Genomic DNA, 12,196 nt, shown 5'->3' on the forward strand with positions numbered 1-12,196 from the left:
TCTCTGGACTTGAAGTCAGAGGGACACAGCCAAGGCTACACGGGACAAAGGTGCTCCGGTGAATTTCAAAAGGTGAAGAAACTGGGCTCAATGAGAAAATGGGAAAGAGATGAGGAAAATGCTAATAAGCTAGAATCTCGAAGATGAGCGGCTCACGGAGTGTGCATTACTTCCCTGTAATGAGACCTGGGATCATCTGTAAAAACATTTAGCTCTGATGTTTTAAAGAGAAGAGATAAAATGTTTAATATGTGGCACCCTGGAGGTTGCCTCTCTTTTTTTGTATTTTAAATGATAATCCTAATGAAACACCTATAATGTGCAAGAGATCAAGTTATACAGCTTCCCATCAGCAAGCGCAATTGAGAACAATGGCACAGATGTTGCATCTTCAAATGATGAGGTGAGAGCAGGTTTGAGGATAACAGCAACTGAAGTGCCTTATGTAACACTGTAGGGATGCTCCCACCTGATCCAGGACTCCGCTCTGACTTTGGCCAAGATGTTGCATAATACATAGGGCCAAATGAGGAGTCTACCTTATAATTAAAAATATACCCCAGGGCTGTTCTTCGAGATCTCAGAAAATGTAATTGCACTAAAATCACGATAAGACCTTGGGGCCCAGATAAGTGGTACTCGACTATCACCTTAAAAGGCTGTGAGAACGTAGCTCATGTGGAGGGAAGGCCTCTCAAAGCAACTCACTCCGTTTGCCCTCCAGTAAAATCTCCTGTTGTCAAGGGCGCTAAAGTTGATCTGTTCATCTTCCCATAGTTCAGCTAAATGGATAGGTCCTGGCCTTTGTCTCTGGAAAGCTGAGAGTCGTGCATCCTTCCAGATAGTGTCAGATTCTATGCAATTCCTATGAAGGTCAGATTCACAGAGAGGCAACAAGGACACTTCTCGGCTCTGTTGTCTCACCCCATCCCTTCCTCTCGTTCTTGCCATCAGTCCCCAGGAGCTAATGCCCTGAAATACATCTGAGTGATACTGGAGCAAGAGTTCACTTTTACGGAGGCATGCTTTTATCTATAAGGCAGGGTATTTGGAAAACAAAATCCTGTTTAGTGAAGACGGAAATGAGAGCAGAAAAAGCACAGTCTACTTGTCACCTGGGCTGGCTTGGCTGGCTCTTTTCCATAGCAACTCTTGGGACTCTCTCTGCTCTATTTGTCTTTAAAACTCCCTTTCCAGTGGGCCAAGCTGTGATTTCAGTTATGCTGATTGTGCTAACATTTGCCTTCAACACTCGCAGGCTGCTCCAGGCAGGTTAACTATCTGCACACCAGAAGAATTCTGAGAGTCTCTGATTCCACCATTCCCAGAGAGGAAGAATGTCTCCTATCCTCCTGCAGCAATCAAGGGACAGACAATTCGAATCACCTTCTCTCCCTATTAACAAGCTCTTCGGCTGTCCATAGACTGCAGCATCCCTTTGCTTTCTGAAGTAGCAAGTGCTTTAAAACTAGATCTAGGGGCTGGCGCCATGGCTCACTTGGTTAATCCTTCGCCTGTGGTGCCGGCATCCCATATGGGTGCCAGGTTCTAGTCCCGGTTGCTCCTCTTCCAGTCCAGCTCTCTGCTGTGGCCCAGGAGGGCAGTGGAGGATGGCCCAAGTGCTTGGGCCCTGCACCGGCATGGGAGACCAGGAGGAGGCACCTGGCTCCTGGCTTCAGATTGGCATAGTGCCAGCCATGGCAGCCATTGGGGAGTGAACCAACGGAGGGAGGACCTTTCTCTCTGTCTCTCTCTTTCACTGTCTGTAACTCTACCTGTGAAATAAATAAAAAAAAAATTAAAAAACTAGATCTAAAAGTTTTTTAGGCAAAAGTTGAATTTTATCATTCACATGCCCTATTTGAAGAAAATACTAAGGAAATCTCTCTCTCTCCCTCTCTCTCTCCCTCTTTCTCCCCCCCCCCCCACATATACACATGAGAACTCAAGTTGGAGAAAACCAAGAAAACAAGGTGAATAGCAAAATGTCTATTGAAGAATTGGGTTGATTTGTTATGAGCCCATGTATCTTATTATTACTCCAGGTTTTTGTCCCCACAGAGGTAAGGAGTCAAAGTAGAGACATTCATACAGTGCACATGTGAACAGGGTCTATTTAAAAGAGAGAGAAAGAGAACATACAACTATGGGTGAGTGTGTGCCACCCTTCATGAGTAGGCCAGAGAGTTGCCTATAAGGAGAGAGAGGAAGAGGGGGAGGCCTGAGAAGAATCTCCAAGCTTGATCAAGGGCACAGACTCTCATGGTGCCTCCACGTGGAGTTTAACATCCATGTAGCCATCATAGCATCTCTTGCTTCCTGGTCCTGGATTAGATGCAGGTGCATCCTGGGAAGGTGGGGGTGAAGTTACAATGCAAGTCTGGCAGAAATGGTAGCTTACCTATCCCTATCTAAGTCTGCACCTAGATTCCTCACCATCAGATTGACAAGAAAGAAACAAAGCAATGTTCTTGAAACAGGAAGGAGTGGGTGGGAATTCTGAGAACTAGTTAGCAAACTGATGACCTGGGAAAAGGGGTTAAGTGACGTAAAAAGTTCCAGAAGGGGCCGGTGCAGTGGCGTAGTAGGTAAAGCTGCTGCCTGCTGTTCTACTTCCATCCAGCTCTCTGCTATGGCCTGGGAAAGCAGTGGAAGATGGTCTCAGTGCTCGGGCCCCTCTACCCACGTGGGACACCGGGAGGAAGCTCCTGGTACCTGGCTTCTGGCTTCAGATCCGCCCAGCTCCAGCTGTTGCAGCCATTTGGGGAGTGAACCAGCAGATGGAAGATCTCTCTCTCTGTCTCTCTCTCTCTTTCTCTGCCTCTCTGTAACTCTGCCTTTCAAATAAATAAATAAATCTTAAAAAATAAAAGTTCCAGAGGCCTTAACCAGAGGTAACTCTTAAATGGTCTATGAAGATAGAGTGAGATGGTGATAAAAGTACTTGTATATCAAGATCTCACTTTACTGTGGTTATGTAGAAACCATGTGTGCCACGGGGTCCACTAAAACAGCCCTGCTAACTTTGTAAATTGTTGTTGGACTGAAAGTGAACTTCAACTTAACTTGATATGCAAGTAAGTTTTAACTAATCTAAGTGTATGCCCTGGTAACCAAGCTATTGGGCTTCTGCCAATCATAACAACCAAACCCTCAGCCAGTTCCAGGCCAAGGACTGCCAAATTATGACCAGATAAGGCAAATACTGACTACAGCCAATAAAATTGCCTTTTTTTTTTTAATGTCATCTGCTCTTCACTGGATATAAATATAGCTTGCCCATGGTGATGGAATGGAGCACTCTGGACTCAAGTTGGTCCAGAATGCTACTAGTTCTAGAAATTTTGTCAATTAAATTTTGTCAAATAAACTTGGTTAGATTTAAGTTGTCTTGGATTTTCTTTAACAAAATTAATTTGGAATTTAGAAGTAAAGCACTAAACAGGATAAAAAGGTAGTAATAAAAGCTATAATTTATTATTAATATGTTAAATTTGTATGCAATAAAAAAACAATAACAACCAAATACATAAAGCAAGGGAAACTGATAAAAAATTATTAAAGTGGACAACTCAGTCACTGAATTGTGAAAATGTCTCTTATAAAATAGACTTTAATTTTAGAATATTTTTATGGTTGGAAGGAATACTTTGTATGATTTCAATCTTGTTAAATCACTGACACTAACATGTGTTCTATACTGGACAACATTCAATGCACATTCGAAATTAAAAGTAATTCTGCTGTCATTGGTTGAGTGTTATATGGATGTTTGAAACAGGAAGGAGTGGGTGGGAATTCTAAGAACTAGTTAGCAAACCGATGACCTGGGTAAAGGGGTTAAGTGATGTAAAAATTCCAGAAGGGACCAGCGCAGTGGCTCCTTTTACTTAGTTGGTCTATACATTATTGAAATGGAATATTGAAATCTCTAACAATTATTGTAGAACTGCTTTTCTCTCACCAATTCTGTATTTTTTGTTTTAGTTTTTGATTCTTTTAACCTGGGGCTCTGTTGCTATATATACTTGCTTATAGTTGTTACAACTCCTTGGTGGGTTGACACTTTTATCATAAAATGTTCTTATTTGTTTCTAGTAGCAATTTTTTTCTTAAAGTCTATTTTATGTCACATTAGTGTAGTCATTCTAGCTCTGCTACTGTTTTCCTTGTATTCTTTCCCCATATTTTACTTTTAGCTCATTTGTACTTTCAAATGTGGAGTGAGTCTTTTGTAGGCAGCATATAGTTTAATCATATTTTTATCCATTCTGCCAATTTCTACCTTTATAGTTCAATGGATTTACGTTTAACATAATTAATGATATTGTAAGATTTACACTTGTCATTTTTCTATTTGTATTCTATATGTCCTTTTTTGTTTATCATTTTCTCTATTCCTACCTTCTTTTGTGCTAAGTAGAAATTGTTTAGTGTATCATTTAATTTCTCTCATCATTTCTTTTACTTCATATTTTAAGTTATTTTCTAAGTGACTTCCCTGAAAATTACCATTAAAATTTTAATTCATAGCAATCTAAATCAAGTTGGTATTAACTTAATTTCAATAATATACACAAACTTTGCTCCTTTGTTGCTCTATTCCCCCTTCTTTGTGTTCCTCAAATTATACCTTTTACTTGTATAATTATTGCTTTATGAAGTTGTTTTTTAAATCAGTCAGGAAAGAAAGAAATCACAGACAAAAATATCTGTTGGAATGTGGATTCAGGTATTTCTAGTAGAGCAGGGCTGCTGCTGCCATTCTCTCTCACCTGTGGTTTACCTGGGAATGTCTAGAATTTTCCTTCATTCTTTGAAAGATAGTTCTGGGGCCCGGTGCTGTGGCTTAGTGGGTAAAGCCGTGGCCTGCAGTGCCAGCATCCCATATGGGTGCTGGTTCAAGTTCCAGCTGCTCCACTTCCGATCCAGCTCTCTGCTATGGCCTGGGGAAGCAGTGGAAGATGACCCAAGTCCTTGGACCCCTGTACCCACATGGGAGACCTGGAGGAGGCTCCTGGTTCCTTACTTCAGATTGGCACAGCTCCAACTGTTGTGGCCAATGGGGGAGTGAACCAACGGATGGAAGACCTCTCTCTCTCTCTCTCTCTCTCTCTCTCTCTCTCTGCCTCTCCTTTTCTGTGTAACTCTGACTTTCAAATAAATAAATAAGTCTTAATAAATAAATAAATAAATAAGTCTTAAAAAAAGAAAAAAGTCTTAAAACAAGTCTTAAAAAAGAAAGATAGTTCTGTTGGATTTAGAGTTCTTGGCTGGTTTTTTTTTTTTTTTTTCTGTAAGATCTTTCAATTTGTCATCTTACTTCCTACTAAGCTCTAGGGTTGCTGATGAGAAATCAGTTATCAATCTGGTTGAGAATTCCTTATTCATGAAGAATCATTTTTCTCTCTCTTTTGCACAGGTATTTTCCTTAACCTTTTATTTATGACAGTCTAAAGAAATTAATGTTTAGGATATGCTATTTCTTTTTTTAACTTTCTATCTCAGAACAAATTTCAATTTACAAAATAAAAATTGTGGTGTTGTACAAACAGGTTCCATACCTCCACACTCAGCTTCTCTTATTGATATCTTATAATGGTATATTTGTCACAATCTATAAGCCATACCCAATTCTCCATAATTTTTTTAAAGATTTATTTTATTTTATTTGAGATAGAATTACAGAGAGAGGAAGAGACAGAGAGAGAGGTCTTCCACCCACTGGTTCACTCCTCAGATGGCAGCAATGGCCAGAGCTGAGCCAATCCGAAGCCAGGAGCAAGGAGCTTCTTCTGGGTCTCCCACGTGGATGCAGGAGCCCAAGCAGTTGGGCCATCTTCTACCGCTTCCCCAGGCCACAGCAGAGAGCTGGATCAGAAGAGGAGCACCACGACTGGAACCAGCGACCACATGGGATGCTGGTGCTTTAGGCCAGGGCTTTAACCCACTCACTGAGTTACAGTGCCACCCTCCCCTCTTCTAATTTTTAAAAACTAAATTCACTCTATCCTCCCCACCCCCATCCAAGCCTCTAGGAATCAATATTCTGTATTCTTACTGAGATTTTACCTTTAGTTCCACGTGCTAGGGAGAACATGTGGTGTCTTTCTGTGTCTGACTTCACTTGAGTGGTAGAATGAAGGTAAGTTCTTCCCTGGGTCCCTTGATAGATTCCAATAATTCTGAGGAATCTAGTACTAACCGTCACAGATATGGCACTGCAGGATAAAACAGGGTCGTCACTTAGGTCTCGCAGGGTGACAGCCCTGGGGATTGGGAGATGGCAGCCAGCGGCTCAAAGCATCAGGATGGCGATGGGGCGCTCCAGGGACCACAGGTGAAGAGGAGTTACTCCAGCGGTTGCAGCACCCACAGCCACCGTTCCAGGCCTGTAGCACACAGAGGGAACTGCACCCTGTCCCCACAGGCATGCAAGGGTGAGCTAGGGCTTGGGCATGCTGAGAGATGCAGAGGGGCCTTCCTCAGGTCTGGTCCTCTGCGTTTTGTTCTCAGCCCCTGCTGGTGCCAACTCCCAAGAAACCAAGTCAGGGCTGGCATTGTGGAGCAGTGTGTTCCGCTGCTTCTGCATCCCATATTGCAGTGCTGGTTCAAGTCCTGGCTGCACTGCTTCTGATCCAGCTTCCTGCTTATGTATGAGGGAAGGCGGAGGATGATGGCTCAAATGCTTGGGACCCTGCTACCTCCGTGGGTTACCTGGATGGGGCTCTGGACTCCTGGCTTCTGTCTGGCCTGACTACAGATAATGAGGCCATTTGTGAAATGAACTAGAGAATGAAAGATCTGTTTCCATGTCTTTCCCCCGACCCCAATCCCTTTCAAATAAATAATTTTTTTGGGAAAAAAAAAAAAGAAGCTGAGTAGAAGCTGCAGAGTGCAGGGGACACGCTCTCTGTCCTGGAAAGTTCCCTGTTTCTGGTCCCGATGGCTTCGATGAGCAGTGGGGCTGCTGGCTGTCCCCTTAGCAGCAGCTAGACCCCAGCAGCCTGGAGTCTAGTGCTTTGGTGGCAGAGGGAGCAATGTGGGTTCCTTTTCCGGGGCAAAGCAGTCCTTGGGCTGCAGTCAGCTCTCTAAACTGGATTTAAAGTCAGTCGGACTGCGGAATCCTTCCAGAGTCAGGGCTGCTGGGCTGTGGGGGCGATGGGATTGGGGGCGGGGCCACAGCACTCTCTGCTTACCCTTGCCAGGAAAGATGATGTCCTCCAAGCTGGGGAGCTGGCGCAGAGGCCGGGGTGGCGGTGGCTGCGTGTTTTGTTCCTTTCTCTTTGTAGGCTTTGGGAGTCTCTGGCTGTCCTACCACATCTCCATTGACATGTTCCTTCAGTCAGTCCTCTGGAAACATGGTTCTTCACTGCTCTGGTAGTTCTCTGTGGCTTGGATGAGTGAAGCTTCTCTCTATGCAGCCATCTCCCCGCCATCTCAATTCCGTTTTGCCTACTCAATATTCTGTTTGGCTTTTGCTTTAGCCCATTTGTTTATGAAAGGTCTGGATATGGATCTCCAGTTTATCCTACCTGGAGGTCTTCAGCTTCTTGATTATGTATATTCAGTGTCTTTCCTTAAATTATATTGAGTCCATCTAGCTAATTTTTTATTCAGTTATACTCTCAACTCTAGATTCTACTTGGCTTTTTCAATGATTTTTACCCCTTTCCTGCTATTCTCACTTTTGTGACATACTGTTCTGACTCCTTGTGCTCTTTAGACACAATGTTTTGCTTGACTTATCCTCTGAGCATATTTAAAATAGGTGCTTTAAAGTCTTGTTCTAATAAATTCAGTGTCTGGATTTCCTCGGGAGAGTTTCCATTGGATTCCTGTGGCTGTATCATACCTTCTTTAGTGTGTGTCCCATTTTTTGTTGTTGTTGCTGTTGTTGGTAATTGGATATATATATATATATTTTTTTGACAGGCAGAGTGGACAGTGAGAGAGAGAGACAAGGAGAAAGGTCTTCCTTTGCCGTTGGTTCACCCTCCAATGGCCGCCGCAGCCGGTGCGCTGCGGCCAGCGCACTGCGCTGATCCGAAGGCAGGAGCCAGGTGCTTCTCCTGGTCTCCCATGGGGTGCAGGGCCCAAGCACCTGGGCCATCCTCCACTGTACTCCCGGGCCACAGCAGAGAGCTGGCCTGGAAGAGGGGCAACCGGGACAGAATCCGGCGCCCTGACTGGGACTAGAACCTGGTGTGCCGGTGCTGCTAGGCGGAGGATTAGCCTATTGAGCCGTGGTGCCAGCTGGTAATTGGATATTGCAAATAATTGATATTTGGCAACTTTAGGAAGCAGATTCTCTTAATGAACAAGGTTTGCTGTTGTTGGCTTCAGTGTTTATTGCCTGTTTAGTGACTTGTCTCAACTCTTGCTCTAAACTCTACCATGTATGGACATTCGGTTAGCTTAGTGGTCAGCTGATTAGACCAAAATTACCTTCAATTCCTGGAACCAGTGTCTGTGTTTGTCAGCAGGCTCTGTGGCATGTTGGAACACACCTTCAACAATCAGCCAAGCCATCAGCCACATCTCCCTGGCTGCCTGTACAAAGTCAGTCTGAAGTGACAGTGGGATCCTCGACAGGAATATTTCCTAGTTCTGGATGGCATGCACGGCCTGGGGCCTGCCTGTGGCCTTTTAACCTCCATGGATGTTTCATTTCTCAGATGCTGTTTACAGCTTTAGCTTAGTCTATTGCCCGAAGCAGCCAAGATTTTATTTATTTTGTTTTAATTTTATTAAGTTGATTAAACTTTTAGTATATTTATTTAATTTTATTAAAATTTTAAAATTTAACAGACATTTACAATTTATACATATTTATTGGGTAGCATTTGACATTTTGATACATGTCTATCTTGTTAAATGTCTAGTGGGGTACATATATCTATCTCCTTAAATTGTTAACATTTTCTTTTGTAGTGAAAATATCCAAAATTGTATCTTCCAGTTTTCTTTTCTTAAATGTAGAACTATATGGTACATTATCTGTTGGCACGCATTATCTGTTGTCACATGGTGCAATAGAACCTCAGAATTTCTCACTCTTTTTCAGCTGTACCCACCATAGACCTTTCACTATCTCTCCCTCTCTACTTCCCTCCCCAGCGTCTGATATCCACCATATATATATATTTTAAAAATATTTATTTATTTATTTTGAAAGAGTTAGAGAGAGAGAGAGAGAGAGATCTTTCATCTGCTGATTCACTTCCTAGACACCTGCAATGGCCAATGCTGAGCCAGGGCAGTCAGGAACCAGGAGCTTGACCCAGGTCTCCCACGTGGGTGGCAGGAACCCAAACACTTGGGCCATCTTCTGTTGCTTTCCCAAACCATTGGCAGGGAGCTGGACTGCAAGTGGAGTAGCTGGGACATGAACTGGCGCCCACGTGGGATGCTGGTGTCACAGGTGGCAGCTTTGCCCACTATGCCACAACTCTGGTCTCCATCATTATATTGTTAACTTCTATGAAATCATATTTTTAGACTCCTCTTATGAGTGAAATCGTATGATACTTGTCTTTCTCTGCTTGGTGTATTTCACTTAACCTAAAGAATCCAGTACTATGCATGCTGCTGCAGATGATCAGAGCTTCTCATTTTCTGGCTGAGTAGTATTCCATTGTGTACATGCACCACGTTTTCTTTATTTGCTCATTGGTGGATGGACATGTAGGTTGTTTCCACTTCTTGGCTAGTGAGTCGTGCTGCAGTAAACATGGGAGTGCAGATGTTTCTTCAATAGACAAATTTCATTTTCCTTCCATATTTACCCAGCAGTGAGATTGCTAGACCATATGTTAGATTTATTATCAGTTTTTGAGAACCATCCATGCTGTTTTCCACAATGGTTGTACTAATTTGCCTTTTTACCTATAGTGTGTAAGGGTTTCCTTTCTCCACATCTCTACTAATATTTGTTATCTTTTATCTTTTTAAATAACAGCCAATCTGGAGTAAGGTGTTACCTCACTGTGGTTTTGATTTTCATCTACGTAATGACTAGTAATATTTAGCATTTCTTCATCTACCTGTTGGCCATTTGTGTGTCTTCCTTTGAGAAGTGTCTGTTTAATCTACCACCCATTTGTAAATTGGATTCTTTTGTGTTTTTATTTTTGCTTTTAGGTTTGGGTTCCTTACTTTTCTGCTTATTACATTTTGTGATATATAATTTGAAGTTATTTTCTTTCATTCTGTAGGCTGTCTCTTCACCCTGTTGGTTGTTTCCTTTGCTGTGTAGAAGCTCTTTAGTTCAATGCAATCCCATTTGTTTATGTTTGCTTCCTTTTCCTGTGCTTTTGTGGTCTTATCCAAAAAAATTCTTGCTCATGCCAATGTTGTGATACATTTATTCCATGTTTTCTTCTAGAAGTTTCAAAGTTTCCCATCTTACATTTAGGTCTTTAATCTGTTATGAGCTGAGTTTTGAACATGGTGAGAGGTAGGAGTCTAGTTTCTTCTGTGTGTGTATGAGTATTTTTCCCAGCACCATTTTGTGAAAAGACTGTCTTTTTCTCATTGAATGTTCTTAGCACCTTTGTCAATTGGCTATAGATGCGTAGGTTTACCTCTAAATCTGTATTCTGTACCTTTGCTTTAAGTGTCTGTTTTGATGCCAATACTATGCTGTTTCATTACTGTAGTTTTGTAATGTATTTTATTCTTTTTTTTTCTTTTGACAGGCAGAGTGGACAGTGAGAGAGAGAGAGACAGAGAGAAAGGTCTTCCTTTACCATTGGTTCACCCTCCAATGGCCGCCGTGGCTGGCTCTGTGCCGATCCTAGCCAAGTGCTTCTCCTGGTCTCCCATGCGGGTGCAGGGCCCAAAAACTTGGGCCATCATCCACTGCACTCCTGGGCCACAGCAGAGAACTGGACAGGAAGAGGGGCAACCAGGACAGAATCTGGTGCCCCGACCGGGACTAGAACCTGGTGTGCCAGTGCCGCTAGGCGGAGGATTAGCCTATTGAGCCGTCGCACCGGCCTGTAATGTATGTTAAAGTCAGGGAGTGTAATACCTTCTACTTTGTTCTTTTGTGATTACAATCAAATTTCAGTAGCTGCTTTTTTTCTAGCTCTGTAAAAAACTCATTGGTATTTTGATAGAGAATGAATCTGAATCATTTTAATGATATGATTTTTTCAATCAATGAATATGGGATACCTTTCCATTTCTATCTTCTTCAGTTTCTTTCATCAAGGATTTAGTTTTTTTTTGAGAGGTATCTTCTTTTTTATTTTTAAATTTATTTATTTGAGAGGTAGAGTTACAGATGGTGAGAGGGAAAGACAAGAGAGAAAAGTCTTCCTTCTGTTGGTTCACTCCCCAAATGGCCGCAATGGCTGGAGCTGCACTGATCCGAAGCCAGGAGCCAGGAGCTTCTTCCCAGTCTCCCATTTGGGTGCAGGGGCCCAATCACTTGGGCCATCTTCTACTGCTTTCCCAGGCCACAGCAGAGAGCTAGATTGGAAGAGGAGCAACTGCGACTCAAACTGTTGCCTATATGGGATGCTGGTGCCACAGGCAGAGGATTAACCTACTGAGCCATAGCACTGACCCCAAGGATTTAATTTTTATTATGGAGATATTTCACCTCTTTAGTCAAATTTATTCCTAGGTATGTTATTTTTTTGTAGCTATTAGAAATGGGATTGTTGTCTTATTTATTTTTAAATTTATTTATTTCAGAGAGAGAGAGAAAGAGCGAGAGAGAGCGAGGTGTCCCATCTGCTGGTCCACTTGCCTGCAGGCTTGCTGGGGGTGGGGTGGGGTGGGAGAAGGTTGAAGCTAGGAGGCAGGAATTCAATCTAAGTCTTACATGTGGGTGACAGGGATTCAACTAGCTGAACCATCACTTGCTGCCTCTTAGGGTGCACATTAGCAAGAAAATGGAGTGGGAGCAGAGCTGGGACTTGAACCAGACAGTGTAATATGGGATGTGAACATCATAAGCAGTGTCTTAACCACTATACAAAACAGCCACCTTGGGATGTCTTTTTCAGATACCTCGCTATTGGTGTGTAACAACACTAACGACTTGTGCATGTTAACTTTGCATCCTTCAACTTGGCTGAACTTATTTAGTAGTTGTAGTAGCTTTCTTGTGGAGTCTTTGGGGTTTTCCATACACAGGATCACATCATCTGCAAACAGTGACAATTTGGCTTCCTCCTTTCTG

The 12,196-nt window shown here is 42.7% G+C and overlaps 1 pseudogene; it reads right to left on the reverse strand.

Annotated features, from left to right (window-relative positions):
* Positions 1–651: 651 nt before the first annotated feature.
* The window catches only part of LOC100349706 (large ribosomal subunit protein uL3-like), a 41,753-nt pseudogene continuing 30,208 nt past the window's right edge, over positions 652–12,196 (reverse strand).

Source organism: Oryctolagus cuniculus, chromosome 18 (genome assembly GCF_964237555.1).
Source record: "Oryctolagus cuniculus chromosome 18, mOryCun1.1, whole genome shotgun sequence".
Taxonomy (NCBI): domain Eukaryota; kingdom Metazoa; phylum Chordata; class Mammalia; order Lagomorpha; family Leporidae; genus Oryctolagus; species Oryctolagus cuniculus.